The sequence below is a fragment of the Macrobrachium rosenbergii genome, chromosome 55, assembly GCF_040412425.1.
Source record: "Macrobrachium rosenbergii isolate ZJJX-2024 chromosome 55, ASM4041242v1, whole genome shotgun sequence".
Classification (NCBI taxonomy): domain Eukaryota; kingdom Metazoa; phylum Arthropoda; class Malacostraca; order Decapoda; family Palaemonidae; genus Macrobrachium; species Macrobrachium rosenbergii.
Genome location: NC_089795.1, coordinates 5,008,720 through 5,029,241, shown reverse-complemented (window position 1 = coordinate 5,029,241; position 20,522 = coordinate 5,008,720).

Genomic DNA, 20,522 nt, shown 5'->3' with positions numbered 1-20,522 from the left:
AATCGCTGTTGGTACCAACTACGAGAAAAAAGAAAAAAGCAAAAAACAGAAACCGCGTCCAGATAACATGGCCGCTAACGGATTAACTTTGGAACATTGACCAAACTTTACCAGGGAGTTCAACGCAGAGCTTTCAAATGCAGTGGACCCTGTCTTTTACATGATACGGAAAAGCATAAATAAAACTCTTTAAAGGAGACAACGCCTAACATTGTCCGCAATGCACGCAATCACTTTACGACAGCAATGTACAAGTATCTCATTGTTATAATGAAACAATATATGGCAAGTCGAACGATACGTTGTAGACTTTACGATTTTGTTAAGAGATTTATACTCCATGACAATAATCGAATATGATTTTCAAATAACAAATCTAACACACACACACACACACACACACACACACAGCAAACACATGTGCGCGTGTTTTATACGGTCCTCTACGTGTACAGTCTGCCCGCTATTTTTTTAATAGAGTAAAGTTAATATCAATGAAGATAAGGGCTTTAAATTTCATTCACAACAGAAATCTCAAGATTTTCTTTAATGAATCAAAAGGTGTATGTTAAGGTCGTACTTAGTTTTCAAAGGTAAACCATTATATCTAACCTTGGCCATAACTTCTGAACTATACCAGAAAGATTTCATACTGCCCATGCACTCCTATATTTAAGGTGTAGGTCATGGTTGCAGACCCAAGGTAAAAAAGGAACCTGACACTGCCGGGGACAGTGTGTCTCACAATCACTTGTTTTTAAAGACTTCAAGGTTTTTGTTGGTGCCTTAATTATACATATATACTTTATATTCTAAAAGGGCAATGGGCAATTGGAAGTAGGTAATACCAGCTTCACTGTTACCAGGGATGAAGGGAAGGGTACAGTTTTTAATGCATATAACAAACATAGTATCCGAAACGCACAACAAAAACAGACTCCAATGATGGTCGTAGCGAAGGTAACCAACCGCTGAAAACCGATGCCGCAAATAAAAACACAACCACCAATTTATAAGCTCGATTACACAGAAATTAAATACACTACAAGACGAAGCAGCAAAACCCACTCTGACAGAAGCGGGCAAAAAACACAGACTTACATTGGCATCACGCGTTTTAGTACAGATGATTGAATTTGGTAGCAATATTATGCGATACAAAAAAAAAAAATTACAAAAACAATCATGGAAGACTGTTATCATTATACAGCTAGAATAAAGTAACATGATCATGGTGCCTGTGCTTTTTAGACCCCCAAAATTTGGCCGATGTTTAAGTTATTGGTAAGAATGAACAAGGCTACAATAAGTTTCATAGTTTATAAGCCTAGAATTTTCTGTTATTCAGCCTTCACACTTTCATGTAGCTAAAGGTCAACCCTGGATTAAACCAGTGAGCAAAGTAAAGCACCATGCTACCAGGCCATTTAAATTTCCTCTACCTCAATATATTTCCGGGTAATATTTTTTATTTGCCTGTCTGATATTTAATACTATAACACGCAATGCCAAAGCTTTTCTTTCATCAACGTTTGGACTGATCTGTTTACTTTGAAGTGGCCGTACCACATTTGTTTCTGCCCATTAGAGCGAGTGTTTTATTAAAATGGAAACTTTTTAGAGATGACTGAGCCAGTTTGGTCCTTTTTTTACACGAGCACTACGAAAACCATATGAATTAAAAACTAATCACTTTTAAGCGTCTAAAACGGGTCACTAAATACAGGAGTGACAAGCCGATAAAAATGATATAACAAAGGAGTGAGAAGCAAAAAAAAAAAAAAAAAAAAAAAAATCAGTGATACGATTATTACCGTAACGAAAAGAATACGTACTATGATTTGGAAGTTATTTTACCGTTTCAGAGAGACCTCTAAAACTTACTACGATTTCCAGGTTTTGAGTGATGCTCAACATGAAAAAGTAAGTTCTTGTAACAAATGCACTGATGTAACGGTGTTTAAATAACAAACTGATAAGAGAATGCAGACTTATCAAAAATTACATTACTTGAAATGAATCACAATGCTCGCGACAAGAACTGATAATATAAAGACAGTGTTTCAGATACGTTCGTACTGCACTGTCGCTGTAACGTGGGTAGCCATGGTCTGGTCGAGGTGATCTGAAATCCCAATATAAGGAGAGCTGAAGATAACTTCTGAAAGGAAGTTTGGTGATGCAGCACAAGTGATAATACATTAGACAGCGTTTTTCATGTACACCATACACACACACACACACACATATATATATATATAATATATATACATACATATATATATATATATATATATATATATATGATATAAAATCCATATATATATATCTGCCAGATTTTAGAATCCATAATAAACTTAAGCTATATATGAAGCCATTGTTGGGCATACCGCACATAATATTAAAACACAAATGAAAACCAACATACAATCGAACAAAATTGGTCTTGCCATCAGGCACAACCCAAGTTACTTCCGTTATTCGACACTCTCATCTTTGCATACTTGCTGAGTGCTGTAATCAGTGCACTGCCGACCTTCTATGACTGTCTCTGCTTGCTTGAATATGTATCCCTGACTACTGTACGAGTCACCTGTCCCAAGAAACCGCAACATCACAACCAGACGGTCTGTTGCAGACACTGCCTACCTCAAGTCGGTATCACGTTTAGTGATAAGTAAGTCCACCATGTTCAACAAACACTCACAACCCGAACTGGATATCCAGAAGAAACTATCTCATATGCGTGGTGGTGGAAAGCCAAAATCATCCCATGTGATATTTTGCATGCAAACCCGCTGTCCAAATGTGGCTCTTTTCAGCGATGGACACACCCAGAATATTTGTCACCGCCTCCTCTGCCTGACACATTACTACTGCGGCAGCATCAGATCCTGGGCAGCAGGGGCCACCGAGGCGTCCTCACATGCCGACAAGATGTTGAGATCTACTGAAGCAAGAGGGAAAGGTCTCTGCTCATCAATACCTGCTGCCAATTTGTCCCCTATAGTTTTAATAGTGTCACAACATCGTTGTATCTATATGTTCACCATAGGGCGATACGGGCAATGTCTCCAAGAAATCTTCTGAATGCACAACACCGAAAACTGACAAATAGGTTACCCCATTGAATCCCGCCACCTTCGGTTGCGACAACTGTGTCGACGAATTACAGGTTTATCAAATTATTGTGTAAACATTGGCATAGAGTACCCTCTCACTCCGTCTTGAAGCTTCTTCACTTAATTGCTATTAGAAATAAATTCCATAGTAACATAATTTTATTTAAACTGATTGTTACACTATTATACCTATTAACACACATATTACAAAGGCATCTTAAGATTCTTTTGAAGCACTACCAGTTGCAGTTTGAGTTTCCGGTCATATTGTCTACTCATCACTTAGAGGCCTATCTTAATTTTCAAAACTGAACTTGGAGGGGTACATGTTTTACAAAATAAAACATGTTTAAAACATTAACCATGGGTTAGCATTCAAAGACAGGCACCATGATCCTGGAAAATCATTAATTATTTGCGATGCAAGAACAGATATTATAATTGTTCCACAACCCTTCAGGGAGTGAAGGTAAAGACCACAATTATGCATCGGTAACACAGAGAATAGTAGTTATACATGATGCAGATGCAATCAAAAGTGGAGCAAGAAAACTGCAGATGCTACACTTGCTGCAATCGTTGAAGAGGTCAGACAGACACTGGTCATTAACTACCAGTAGAAAGCCTACCTGAACACGCGACAGATTCCGCCACCCCAAACACGGAAAAGATTCAGTTCGTCAAAGGAAAAAAGAAAATGACGCGGAATTGGTCACAGATTTTAGCAAAAGAAATTAACGAAGACTAATTTGGTTTCTTAACGGTACTTTCAAAACTTTTTCTAGATTTTTTTTAATATACACTATCCATAACATGTCCCACGGGCAAACATTTCCAGTTCTTTGTGTTTTGATGACTAGACATCACAAGGTATGTAAACATCCATACTAGAGGTACTGTTACTGTCAGATGTAGATGCAAATGAAATTATAATAGCTATCGAACTGCTCAATATCAATTCTCTTCAACAATATTCCAAAAACTATAGTGTCTGGCTGCATTTTTCACCTACCTCAAAGTCTGAACTTACTTATTCATAAAACTAGAGGGAAGATGGATTGCAACAGTTATCAGGATACATGGAATGGTCCCTTTCCATGATATGATTTAATCAGGAGAAGAATACTTTATCACATGACGTTAAGTCTATGTTTTTCTTCTAATGAAATAAAAATGAAATTTAACAGTCCTACAGAGTAATTATTTATACTATTTATGTCACTCTTTGAAAAGATCCTTTCTAAAAGCAACCGTAAGGAATATACTGCGGAAAAGAATGAAATACTGACCACTGTGATTTATTCGTAAATGATCTATTTAAATTTATTCATCAGCCCTTAAAACTTAATAACACATAAAAACTATTCTACTCAACTTATGTGACAAGATCTCACCTCTTGGTTAGTAATAAACCTATTGAAACTGAAATTTGGAACTTCATTTCCACAGACAATACACAACAGAAACTGATAGTGGAAAACTATGATAACATTACTACGGTTATGTTGATGAGGTAAAGTTCCACGATTAATGACCTCCAATAACTATCTCAAAACAAATTTCTGAAAAACTGATAAAAAGTTTATCAATTACTAGTTTAATCAAAACTTGATAAAAATTGCAATTTCATTAAGAATAGAAAAAATTAACAATTTTCAGGTGTAAATTTTAACTTCTATACTAATTTCCTCTTTGCCTCTTCCTAATTATAGGTGAACAGAAATAAATAAATAAAAAAGTATACGAGAAGTAAATATTTACAGTAAATCATATACTTCCTATAAGCATAACCATAACTGCATATTGCCTATAAAATTTCTGCTGCTCTAAAATTATGACCGATAATAAATGCAAAGCAAAGCCTTTCCGCAGTGATAGGCATAATAAATGTTAACAATTTCGGACAACAAATAAAGGACCCTGAAACGGATCCTAAAGTTATTAAACTTAAGATTGCATCATATACATGATTAAATATCATTCCCTCTCTCTCTCTCTCTCTCTCTCTCTCTCTATATATATATATATATATATATATATATATATATATATGTATGTGTGTGTGTGTGTGTGTGTGTGTGTATGATTGTATTTATGTATTCTAATTCGCCGTATCCAAAAATAGAAGGGCGCTATTATAGGGGTGTGAACGCCTTAGGGAAGGAAATGCACACTAATGGCTGAAATCAACACCCAGATATAATTTACCTGAATGGAGGAATTCATATTAGTATATAAATATTAAAAACGCAAACAGCGGTCATTACTTTTGCCGTAGGTTGTCAAGTAAAGAACAGATGTCTAAGATTATCTCAGTAACCAGATAAACCAAGGAGGGACAACGAACATTTGCCAGGATGACAAATATTTTATATATTTCTCTTTTAAATATCCTTCAAGCTCTTGCGCAGGAAGGGGTCAAGACTGTACAGGGCTGGGCTTAAACTAATGTTATTTCACTCGAAAACAGTGCATTGGAAAATAATAAAGCCGCTGGTACTCTGTCCTCCACCATTCTAGATTGTCACCGTATTTATATGGTTTGATTAAAAAGTGCTAGGACACAAACAGCTCAGGAGACCCTATCTCCTACGACCTTTCAAAACAGTTTACAAAATTAATCGGTATCACGATAAATCCGACACCCGATTAGTAAGTTTTGATGTTTGGTTTCATTTTTTTGAATCGGTACCAGAATATCTCAAAAATCATTTAACGGAATGGATTGACCACTAAAAGTCAGTCAGATTTTAGGATTAATTATTTATTCTTGTAAATTCTATATGCAAAAATATAGCATGAAAATGGGTAATCCTCTAACACCAGTATTTCAAATCTATTGAGGGAGATTTTTGAGAAGCATGTTTTCGGTAAGTAGATGACATTTTGGCTTTTGTTACTAAACATTATAGATATTGATAAGTTCTTTAAAAACTAAATGAACAATTCCCGTCTATCAAATTCAGCCAGGAAATAGAAAAAAAAAAACAGTTGCATGCCATTTTTACTCATCGTAATCAGACGCGAACAAATTCGGTATAGATTCAGTATGTATACTGTACAAAAACTACAAAAAATTTAACTCGTGTACACCGTTTTTCAGGACATCATATTAAATTCAAATCTCGGTACTCGCTTTAATGTTACTGCGAGGATTACGCGCTTGTCAGTCCTGGACTCATGGATAAAGGTAGGTTTTGCTCGGTGCGATTATCGCTCAACGGTCGTTCAAAGTAAAACAGCCCGATTAAAAAAAGCAAGCAAATTAGAGCTCTAAAAATCGTTTGACGATCATCGGCAATCCATGAACGATCATCGTTGAGCGATAATCGCACCGAGCAAAACCTACCTTGACGGACTACAGAGCATTAGGACATGATGGACCTACGTTATTCAGCTATATTCTGGTATAAAGCTGTGGAATCAGAATTACCTAACAACACCTTTGGTTTGCCTTATTTCACTGGTTTTTAGTCGATCACATCAGTGTTGAATTAATGGAAAGTAAATCTTTTTCCTATGGCAGCAATGTAAAAATATGCATATACGAAACCGTCCTGACCAAAGTAACAACATCGTTTGTGATTCTTTTAATTTGGGCGAGACAAGTAATGAATTACATGTCCGATTAAATCGACAAAAGAGTGATCAAGAGAAAGATGGCCTTTAGTTACACGAAAGTGAGAAATCCCATACAACTGACTGGAATTACAGAAGCATAAAAATGCGATGTAAAAATACTGTTTCCAGAAACCACTTCGAGTATGCATTAGACAGCTAAACAAAGGAAAATGACGTTAATTTAAGCTCAGGTCTACATGCTCTCGACCTATTCTGCCCAAGATGCTCAAATGAGATTTAAAAGAGAAAACTGAATTGATTTTAATATAGAATCTAGGCCAAAGGCCAAGGACTGGTACCTATGAGGTCATTCACCGCTGAAACGGAAATTGACAGTACAAGGTTTGAAAGGTAAGAAGGAAAACCTCGCAGTTGCACTATGAATCAATTGTTAGGAGAAAAGTAAGTATACCTTAGTTTTACCAGACCACTGAGCTGATTAACAGCTCTCCCAGGCTGGCCGGTTGATTAGGGATTTATTTTTACGGCTATGACCAATTGTTACTAGCAACGGACCTACAGCTGCCAGGAATCCGAACTACAGTATAGCGAGAAAATGAATTTCTATCACCAGAAATAAATTCCTCTAACTCTTCATCAGCCGGCCGCGGGAATTGAACTCCGGCCCATCGAATGACAGTCTGAAGCTCAACCGACTCAGCCAAAGAAGGGCTTAATTGTTAGGAGAGGTGGAAAGACCAGTAATACCGGCATTTGAAATGTTCCATCTCCCCCCTTGGTTTATCCAGTAACCCGAAATAATCTTAGCTGTTCCTGGCCTGAACACTATCCCAGAAGTAATGCCCTTTAGCTGTATTTAAGTGGGTATATACCTTTTTCTAAAATCTAATCCTGGGTGATTTTTGTAAAGCCGAATCTTCATTGTTATCTCCTGTTCCACTCTATGTACTTGCTTGAAAATGTCCTAGAACAAAGGCGAGAGATCCCGTATTCTGTTGTGTCATCTTTCCTTGTCGGTCACATATTCTGCTTAAATTTTATATCACGATGTTGTTCGTATGAAGTATGCATGTATGTATGTATATATGTATGTATATATATATATATATATATATATATATATATATATATATATATATATATATATATATCTAATTGTGTTGCATAGACTTGAACTTTTTTTTGTTCTATATCTAATATATATATATATATATATATATATATATATATATATATATATATATATATATATATATATATATATATATATATATATATTTATCTATATGTATAAAATTATGTTTTATATGGGCATCAACGTTTTGTTCCATATTTATTTTCTCTAATCAATACATTCTTGTAGACATTAATAATCAAATATAAATTCTTATAGAAATTAATCAGATCATGTTGTTACGATTATTAGATTTTACCCTGGTGCTTGTCATAATAGATAGAGAACCCATCTTATAATTAGGCAAGGAATGTCTGTCTACTGCAGCTCTTTCAGAACATAACAGAGAAGGCCTCGTATCAGTAAATACTGCCCTTCATTGGAGAGGTATAGAGCTCTCGGGCAGCACGCTGTTGGCCCAGCATTCGAGTCTTCGACCGGCCAATGAAGAATTAGAAGAATTTATTTCTGGTGACAGAAATTCATTTCTCGTCATAACGTGGTTCGGATTCCACAATAAGCTGTAGGTCCCGCTGCTAGGTAACCAGTTGGTTCTTAGCCACGTAAAATAAGTCTGATCCTTCAATATAGCCTAGAGAGCTGTTAACAGCTCAGTGGTCTGGTTAAACTAAGATATACTTAACTTATCAAGAAATATGGACTACATTCATAAACACAGGCCATCCATCCTCGCTTCAAAACAAAAATCTACAAGACGCACCGAGACACTCAGGAAACAGATCCAGCGCTCTTGATTCAAGCGATCTTTTATGCATTTTTCAGAAGATACTTTATGTCCTTGTCAGAACTGTAAATGCTAATGTATGTAAGGCATTGCAAGCTTTCTAACCATATGTATTTGAAACCTCTTCCTAATTTGTTTACAGAATTAATAACCATTCTTCAGGACTGTATATAGACGTCCCTCTGTTTTCCTCTAACGCTACTTTTCCGCCCGCAAGAGTTCTTGACCTGTCAAGAGATTTTATGTCAATAAATCATAATACCTTGAGTCTGCATCTTACTCGCCGCCTCGTTACAAGCTAATTATATGTTTAAAAAATAAAATCCTTGCTATTATACAGAAATATAAATAAATCGTAATTTCCCCAAACTGGAAAGTCCTTGACTATGAAACCATATTAATTAACTTACGAAGTTCATACAGCTACGGTGACGAGATGGCTCCTGGAGGACAGGTAATTATGCTTAATTAAATAATTACTGGCCCAGAGGCACAATCCAGCAATTTACTATGCTGAGCCACCTGACATCAAGTTATTTCCGGCAAAACGAAACTAATATAAGTTTATTTAACATATACCAAATAAATGTTGTACAACTATTAAATATATGACAGAAAATGAATGCCAGTTTATGTATTGCGAAGATTTAAGCTCAAAGGAAAATTACGAAGCGATAATGTTGCGAACCACAGCCAACAGAACAGCACAATGACATGTTGCCTAACAAGGAAGAGCTTCAAATACCTACCGAACATATTATAAAGGAAACCTATTTTCCAACTCTGAGTATAATAAACGATATCAGAAAACAAAACTAAACTGAATAATAAAATTTTTACCTGTAACTAAAACTGAACTTCTCAGAGATTCCATATTATTGCAATTCAATACAATGGAGGCCAAGTTATGCATCTGAAACTTAATCAAACTCTGAAACAAATACAGCAGTGAACTAACTTATAAACGCGGTACAATTCCCAATAATACATGGTGCTAATTTCATAAAACCAATACCACAAGCAACAGTTATGGAACAGGAAAACAGCAACCGGGAATCATGAGAGAAATGACTGATCCATGTTTGTGTTGCATTTATGCGGTGTAGCAGTAATGTGTGTATGTATGTATATATATATATATATATATATATATATATATATATATATATATATATATATATATATATATATATATATATATATATATATATATACATATACACACACACACACACACACACACACAAAAAGGAAGACCAAAACATTTATGAAAATGTTACTTTCTAAACTTTCTTTATACAATATCTCTCCATAAAGGTCATCAGCTACAAAACCTATTTCGTTAGTTATATATATTCCAAAGCCATTTGACGTTTTGATTCCTCTATGTCATTATCACTGAAGATTTACTGAAACAGTAACTGCTTAAATTTTAAATAATGTAAAGACAAGTAGCTACATGTGCTCAGGATATGAAACTGATAAGCATATTTTCAAAAACTAATAAACAGGAATTAAACCAAGCGATGAACACGACATAGTTTACAAGAACAGACGACAAGTAGTCTCATTCGGAAAAACAATTTCACGGATGTGAACGGCTACATGAATCGTGCTGGAATGGCTTACCAATATACATGTCCGAACAGACTATAAACTCGGCAGTACAAATACTGGATGGCAACATAACGTTTTTTCTCGCTTTAAATAAATCGCCTACAAAACTCGGAACACCAAGACCGCCCGTTCTTCTAAGGTTGCGTTCATTATCGATCGAACTTTGGCTTCATCGAGCAAAGATCGAAAGGCTTTTATGCCGGGTGTCAAAACGATTTTAACGATGACAGTTAAGCAGCAAGGGTTCGATGCTGACAGAGCAGCAAGAGTGCGAATGATGAGAAAATGGACTTAATATGCATCGCTTCGCATCCCAAAGGCATTGGTGTTGAAGATATAACTCTCATGCCAGGTTTTCAGTGATTCAGAGAAAGAAACAATTTATAAATTAATCAAATGGAGCGGAGAATGTTCGAAGCCATAAATTGCTTCTATTACTCTTCTTTAATTTCAAGTAATACCTTTCTCTCTTTCACGTGCATACTGTACACACATGCACAGATTTTCGAGAAACATTATGTCTTGGAATTCACTTCTTATATGAATGAGCAACTTGAACTAAATTTATGATTTTCTACTATGTTATTGCAACATCAATTCTTCAAGTTTGTTAAATTTTATGGAGATGAGAGAGAGAGAGAGAGAGAGAGAGAGAGAGAGAGAGAGAGAGAGAGAGAGAGAGAGAGTGTAGTGTTAATGAAGAATTGAACAATTACGTTTGAACCTATGCAAATCCAGATACACCATCATCATTTATCTATATTCATTGATATAATCCATTACCGACTGAAATTGATTAAACGATTGAGACGCCAATACAGCATTCTTGGAATTCGAGTAGTGGACTTTATTAATTTTGCTGATGATAGATATATAATATATTCTTACTTCTTCCTGTTAGCCTGAGAGAGAAACAGAGCAGGGACTTCCGATGTTTGATAATGGAAACCTGAAAAGACACATGAAATGAATTTCATAAACGCGTAATATACTCTTCCTGAGAGCGCATTCAAAATGTATTTATCAGTTATTATTGGGACTCTGGAAGCAATGGATGGCTAATAGTTATAATTAAGGTGGCCATTCAAAAAGACTTATCAGCATTTAGTCCTCCTTTCCACTAAACTATTGGACAGCTGCGTGTTTTACGTAAGGCTTGGGAATGAAAACCTGTTATAGTTTTATAGTTCATATGTCAGCTTGAAATATCAATGGCCCTGGCATTTCCAAAAGTAATTTTTATAAACGGCGGAGCTCCTGATACTTACTGTGAAAAATTGTATTAATTCTTTTCATGTAAATATCTTTAGATATTGTTTCAAATATTTATATAAATGTTGCAGAAAGAAATTAACAATGCCATGCAACATATCTTGTTTACTCATGGATGTATTTAAATACAGTATTAAGCCTCATGTTCTTTTACTTATGGAATAATTTTCTCAGAATATAATCTCACTTGTTTTGGATATTGGGAAAAAAAGTTGTCACTTCTTGAACAATCAGGACTTGTATTTCTCTGTCTGTCTCCTGAAGTCTTCAACTGTCAACTAAAACTTTAACATTCAAATACAGATAATAAAAACCTGATAAAGGCATGACTGACCTATGATGTTATGTTGGCCTACACTAAAACCTCATCTCTCTCTCTCTTTCAGTCATAATGACAAATATTTTCACTAAAGTATTGGCGTACATCCTCTCGTACTACAAAAAAATAAGTTTGGCTTTTTTTATCCCGGAATTGCGTTATGATAGGTCAAAGGTCAACGGCAAAATATCTGCAAATCTAGAGGTCGCTTTTTTCCTACTCAAATTTACTTTTCATAGCCACAGTGATCTCTTAGCCTTTGACTTCCTCAGATTTTGGATACACTTTTCAGTATCAGGCGGAAAGGAACAAAGAATTGTTCACCTTCCATAGCTGGATTGCCAGTACAAAAATAACAGAGCTGAAGAAATGGTATGGGATGGTTATTTGTACATGTATATATAATTATGATATATATATATATAATATATATATATATATATATCCTATATATATATATATAGATATATATATATATATATATATACAATATAAGGGTGAAGAAACCATAGATAAAAGATAGGACACACACAGACGTGGTCCCACGTGGCCACGACGATGACGATACCAGGTTGTTGGAGGGAGGCATATCACCCGGCTTGATATATCACAGCGATAATTTCAGTCTATGGAAGGCACATGAATTATAATCCACCCATAAAATGAGCTTCTTCAAGAGACATCGAAATCAAATATTTACTTATCCCAAACCTTCGGATTTTGGGGCGTGTGTATACATAAACTAGGGTTGAATAAGATTTGAGGAGTGTCATACATAGAGTTGAATGTAAAGAGCATATATATAACTAAAATATTTCATTTAGGGAAATATTAAACCAGACACTGGATTTATATATGTTACAAGTATATATATGAGGATAAGCTAAATCTGGATGATATTTTTGATATATATCTAAATAAAGGAGTGAGTACGATATATCGATAAACAGATGCTTTGCAAAACAATAGATTTCTAATATATTACACATACAATATGATATAAATGTTGAATCCTGATCTGTATGAAAACCTTATTTCTGGTGATAGAAAATCGGCCGTTATAAAACAGTTTTCCGGTAAAATGCCTGACATAACTTCACATAATTGACAACAATTAGATCTATTGTCTCAATTATATCGTATTTTACTGCATTCTTTTGGATGAGATTGTGCTAGATGCAGATATTTTCATTGTTTATGGTAGAATGTCATGCCGAGTTACAATCCTTCTTACTCAAGAACTATTCTTCTAAAAGTAAAAAAATAAGAAATCATATGGGAATTTATCACAGTAACCTTCTGTTCAACCAAAGAAGAAGTCCCTAATGTAACTGTTTGAAGCGTCACCTTGATCAGTAGAGTAAGGCTTTGAGAGAGTCAGGACATGGGGGATGGGGAGGAGTAGGGATAACTAAGGAACAGAGACGGGGAAAATATTGGTTGAGAATCTGGACGTTACATGCTGGTCTTATATAAATATTTGGATAGGATACAGCTAAATCTGGATGATATTTTGATTGGCCTTATTTCTGAACTCTGCACCTAAGAGCAATCATGACAAATTCGTTATGACAGCCAAGGTTGATGCTTTGAGAGAAATGGTGGAACCAACTGAACTAATAGTTTTTCCCGATGATGGTTGAATGTCCTTTTATCCTTAATTATTTATTTCCAGGATAACACTGGATGTTACTGTCCAAATTTCTATCGCAGATGCGAAATGGCCCGTTATGTAAAAGATTCTCACCTGTATATACTGGCTCAACCTGAATTTTCCCCAGGGCATTTACCTGAAAATGTCATCCACAATTATCTGAGACTGGCTAATTTGATATTAAACTAAATGTGATTAATGGTTGATGCGATATCTGGTAATTGTTTACAAAGAACGCCGAAAGTAGCTAAAAAGTGAAATTTTACTGAAGAAAATTATATCGTAAAAAAAGGAGCAATAACAAAAGTTCACAGTACCCCATTCTTGTTACATTAAAGAGGAGTGCAAAATTATGCAATAACTGCAATAGGAAAAGTCACCCTTCCGATCAGCAACCAACTATATACTTCCTGAACGAAGTATATAAAAATAGGACCGTATATGCAATAAGGAAGGGATATAATGTAAAACATAATATATATATATATATATATATAAATATAGATATGTATATATATATATATATATATATATATATATATATATGTATATATATATATATATATATATATATGTATATATATAAAATATATATATATATATCTCTATACAATATATATATATATATATTGATATATATATCTCCTATATATATATATATATATATATACATTATCTTATATATGTATATTTACTTACATATTTATATACATTTGTATATATATATACCTAAATATATATTTTATATATAAATTGAAACTATTTTACTTATATTTTATATAATATATATATATGTATATATATATATATATATATATATATATATATATATATATATATATATATATATATATATATATATATATATATATATATATATATATATATATATATATATATATACATACATACATACATACATATATATATATATATATATATATATATATATAATATGTGTGTGTTGTGTACTGTGTGTGTGTGTGTCAGTGTATTTGTATGTTTTGTGTGTCCATATTTGTACAGTGTATGTGTATATATATATATATATATATATATATATATATATATATATATATATATATATATATATATATATATATATATATATATATATATATATATATATATATATATATATAAATATATATATATATATATGCACTATATATATATATCCCGGGCTATACCTCATATATCTATATACTATATACAATATATATATATATATATATAAACAATACCATACCCATAGATTACTAAAGATTCAAAATGGGTCGTTATTTCTGAACTCAGCACCGAAGAGGAAATGCACAAATGCGTGCGTGGCCATGACAGCTACCGTCCTCTTGATGCTTCCGTAGTTAATGGAAGTAACTGACTGAACTAATACGTTTCTGACGCTGATGCTTTGTCTTCCTTTCTTTTATATCCTTACTTTATTATTTTTTTTTGTGAGGGGATAAATTCATATTAAAAAAAAAAAATCTAAATTCATCGCAGATGCATACAACAATAATATTCTCCAGGTATGATGTATTTAAGATCCTACCTGTTCACGGTTATTGATGTTTAATTTTTCCCATTTGTTTTGTAACAGACTTTCAAATCTCACTGTGGTGTATATTTCAGATTGAGTGAATCTGACAAAAACGGCAATTGTGCTTAATGTTTGTGACCATAAAGACGGCAATCGGTGTATGTGACAAAAATATTAGCATAAAATAAAAACACACCCACACACACGCATATATATATATATATATATATACAATATACCTATATATATATATACTTCATTTTAACCCTATATATACATACATATATAATATATATATATATATATATATATATATATAAAATATATATATATATATATATGAACTCCCCCTCATCTTGTTCATAATGTGTTCACCCACCCTCTGTGTGTGTGTGTAAAAACATGTGTGTTAACTATGTGTTTTACAAAATAAATGAAAGCGTTTTTGACAGCCAACATAGAACAAGGAGCTGAAGGAATTTCTTTTCTTGAAAAAAAAATTTAAAGGAAAAACATTAAGATTTCACAGATGAAATGTTCATAAACAAGTCTTTACAGACTAGGAGGAAAAAAACCAGGACTGAGAACAACGAACACACAACAAGACAAAAGGTAAACCTAAGACAGGTACAATGTAGTAGAACTAGTTTGATTGTTTAATGTCGGGACAAGGTTGTTAATTCCAACGACTGGTAGCTATTGCTAATTGATGAGGTAAGTGACTCTGGAGAAATTTAAAATGCTTATATTTGATGTCCTGCTTGCAATTTTTGGTACGTTCTCGCATATTAGAAAATTCCGGACTACTCTATCCTGATACCGTTCGAGTACCTAACTCCCCGATGACAATTAAATCCTAATTTTAGTTGGTGATAAAGTCTCCATATTTCCCCACCTTACATTTGGGGTAAGTATACAATATACGACATTGGAAGACATCAGATTATGAACTTATCTTTATATCTGAAAAAAAAAACAATGAATGTAACGGGTTCTTATATGTATTGCTAATATATATATATATATATATATATATATATATATATATATATATATATATATATATATATATATATATATATATATATATATAGATCATATAATAATCTTTCTTGTGGCACCCATGGGGATGCAAAGGCCTCGACAAACTCACGCCACCACATACTGTATTGTCCTGGGCTAACTCCTCAAGATCTCCCCAAAACTCATCTACCTGCTTCCATTGTCATCCTTTGGCCTGCCTCTACCTCTTCTACCAAGGAAATCCACTCTGGTGTATCTCGTACTGTTCCCTGTCTTCTATACACATGGCCTAGCCACTTCCAGCATGAGAACCTAACATACTCATCGACCGGCTGTATCCCCATTACTTCTCTAATTCTGCTATTTGATATTCTGTCCATTCAATTAAATCTCATTATTCTTCTGAGCAACTTATTTTTAAATGCTAAGAATTTATTATCCGAAGTCACTGTATTGTACCATGACTCATGCCCATAAATCAAAAATACTCCTAACCATTACCTTATAAATTTTGGTTTTTATATGCACAGAAAAATTGCTATTATTCCAAATATTATCAAGCAATTCTACTGCCTGATGAGCCTTTTTAATCTTTCCATAAATTGTGTTCTCAGAGAACCATCCTTATCTAAATAAGTACCAAATATTTAAACTTGTCCACTTGCTTTACAAGCATGCCTGCAATTAGACAATACTGTGTATTTTCAATATTCATATTCATGATTTCAGTTTTTTCCACCATTAAAGGTAAACAAACTTTCATTCTTCACTCACTAGACAATCCAACAATTTCTGCATCTTTGCTGGTTTCTCGCAGATCAAAACCATTTCATTTTAGCATAATCCAAGTCAAGAAGTTTCATTTTCTCCCCAGAGTATACCTGCATCCGTTTCTCTTTTAAGCTTTCTCATAATGTCATCTACACCAATACAAACAACAGAGGAGACAGAATGTCACCTGAATCACACCAGACTTAATGGTTCAAAAGGATCACTCAAACGACCATTAAAATCATTTTATAAGTTGTGCCTCATGCATGTTCATAATAACCCTCAAAGCTTTTCTGGTTTTCCATAATGCCTCATATTTTTCCGTAGTCTGTCTTGAAATACTATCAAGGCCTTTTCAAAATCAACAAAACAAAGACTTGGAGAGTTTTCATTTCATTAGCTTGCTGCATTAAATGCCTAACTATGAAGACTGATCACTGAAACCCTGTCTTCTAAAACCAGCCTGTTCATCCCTCTGAATACCATCAACCACTGGCTCCAACCTATTCAACAATACTCTATCTGAAAATTTTTCAGGGTTGTGATGACAAAGTTACTCCCCTCCACAGCTGCTCAGATCTCCTTTCTTTGGGACTTTAAAATCACACCATTCTTCCAACCTGATGGCATTATCCCTGTCACCCATATCTCACTGAATATCTTCATGACAAATACTAATCTATCTTCCTCCACTTAAACATTTCTGGGAATAAACCATCCTCTCCTGGTACCTTATAATTCTTTAACTCTTTTATTGCCTTAACTGCTTCTTCTAGCCTGATCTCACCTTCATCAGTATTTCAATCTTCCTGAGCAGGCATATATATATATATATATATATATATATATATATATATATATATATATATATATATATATATATATATATATATATATATATGTGTGTGTGTGTGTGTGTGTGTGTGTGTGTGTGTGTGTGTGTGTGTGTGTGTGTGTGTGTAGATAGATAGATAGATAGATAAAAGGATGAGAATGGATGTTCTAATATTCGGATTCCATGGTGTTATGGTTTCATTGAGTCAAAATCAAAACAGGCCTTTTGTCTTGAAAAACTATTAACTAACAAATATCTTTATCTCTCCTCCACAGCATTAGTAAAAGGTGGTTCGTTTTACTAATATATACATATGAGGTAAAAGTGATTCCATAAGCCCAGCCATAAGTCCCTGACAAATACCAGGACTTTTGCCTCAGCGTAAGAGGAGAATAACATGTGTTAGGAACCACATCCCTAAATTCTTAGTGAATTTCACAGGAAAGGTAACAATTTCAAACCCTTCAGCAACAGAAAATGAAGAGGGCTGTGAAAAATATAGTGAATATATATGGGTTATGTGTTTGTATACAGTTAAACATTCTCCGTCATTCATTATATACATATATATATATATATATATATATATATATATATATATATATATATATATATATATATATATATATATATATATATATATATATTATTTTTTTTTTTTTTTTTATATATATATATATATTTATTTTGACGATCAGGGAAGCATTATCCAGAAAAAGGTAATCAATTACATTCCTTCATCTGCACATACGAAAGCATTGAAAATGTCAAACTTTCAAATTTCCACCAGGCTTCATAACTAAATATTTATCTTTGGCGCTTGAAAGTTTCCCAGTATCTTAAACTAGAGGTAACAACCTAACTTTGTTTTTTTTTTTCAAGTTACAAAGTAAAGTAAGGTTTGATGTCCATGATATTAATGAAGTTATTAGTGGTTTACAACAACAACAACAACAAAAAAGAATGACGAAAAATCTGATGATATTTTCAAAGGTTATAATTTTACTGTATAAGAGAACCTTAACCCCGCACCAATCTATTTCTTGATATTTATTCCGTTCGTACAATATATTTCGCATGCTAAATTCTGGCTTCAAATCATTTGGAAGACTCTTTGATAATGGAACAGTTCTTAGTCTTTGTGGGACCTGCATAAACGTAGCCGTAAGAAACGTTGAGAGAGAGAGTTTTCGTTAACCTTTGCAGAGTGATTGACTAACGAAACACAACGGTACACAAAGTCTTACAGAACGATGGAACATTCTGTAAAATATAGCACTTTGGTAAAAGGAAAATAATGATTCAAGTATTTCCATGTAGTAAATGGATGATGGTCTTTGTGTGCTTTCCACAATCCGCATTTAAATCTGCTTTTGTGATGGTGATTTTTTTTTTAATTCTTCAAATTTACGACTGCTGATGCATAAGACTCTCAAGGCAAAAACAAGTAAGTTTTAAAAATTATTTTCTAAACAATCTCTATTTTTCAAATCCGAGTAATAAAATATAAAAAAAAAATGTTTTTTCTGTTATGTTTCTAAGGGCAAAATTGGCTCATTTGAATATAAAAGACCTTGATGAGAGAAAATAACTTTAGATATCTGCATTATGAAATAGTAATATAGAAAGACATACACTGAGACGGCTTTTTTGTTTGTATCGACACACACACACACATTGATATAAAGTATATATTGCTATATTTATATATATATATGGCTATTTATATATATATATATATATATATATATATATATATATATATATATATATATATGTATGTATGTATGTATGTGTATGTGCATGCCTTTTGGAAAGTAATTGTCTTATTAATAAATTTTCCATTTCTTTTAATTTTATAATTACTGTGTCATATATATGCCTTGAAAACTAGCATCTGGCTTGCATTTTGTCGGAGTTACTAGCATTCAGTTAAAATTAAAGAACAGGACTCATTGATTAATATATACATATGAACGAATAAACTAATCATAATATTAGGCCATAAATCCAAGCTCTCTGGAACTTTCAGCCATTCAGCACCAGGCTTGTTGACAGTGAGATGAGGGCGTTAGAAAACTAAATGAACTGAAGCAGTAGAGGATTCACAGGCGAAAGCATAATAAAACCAGCACAGCGACGACAGAAGTAACATTATGGAGGATGGATAGGCAGGATGGAGGAAACCAACGAAGATGGATTTAAATTAAAACCTAAACATTGGGCGGATGAAGGGACCAAAGGACGCTACAAAGACCATTAAATTTTAGTAATGCCTACAGGACGTCACCAAGCTATTGTCACTGGTGGACTTCCCTAATGGGCTGATTGATAAATATGAATCACTGATTTCCTTACGCCTACTTATCTGTTTTTTTTTTTTTTTAATCTCTGTAAGCGTCGAAATTCATGATCTTTGGATTTTTTCCATCAATTAAAATATCTAATGTAACCAGTCATAGTTATACGATAAAAATTCATATGTTGAAGAAAACAAATCCGATTAATCTTTCAATAATTGTTACCATTTATACTTTATCTTAAATATTATTTATCATACAAAATCTTTGTATTTCCATTTCTGCTACAGATTTACCTTAGGGCTGATAACGCAACTTGTTATACTAAAACATATGTGGAATAAAATATAGCGCTGTTCCCACTGACTCTAATATTTGGGATTATAAATATCAGTACCTTTATTAGTGTTTTTGCTGTCAGTAAATACTTAAAATAGGTGAATTTTGTATTATAACATAATTTTTCTTCAGTATCAATGTTTGACTTGAGAAAACGAGATTCAGTGACATTTCTTTTAATTATGGCACTGCATGGAACAATGGACATTGTTTCACCTAAGTCGGCCGG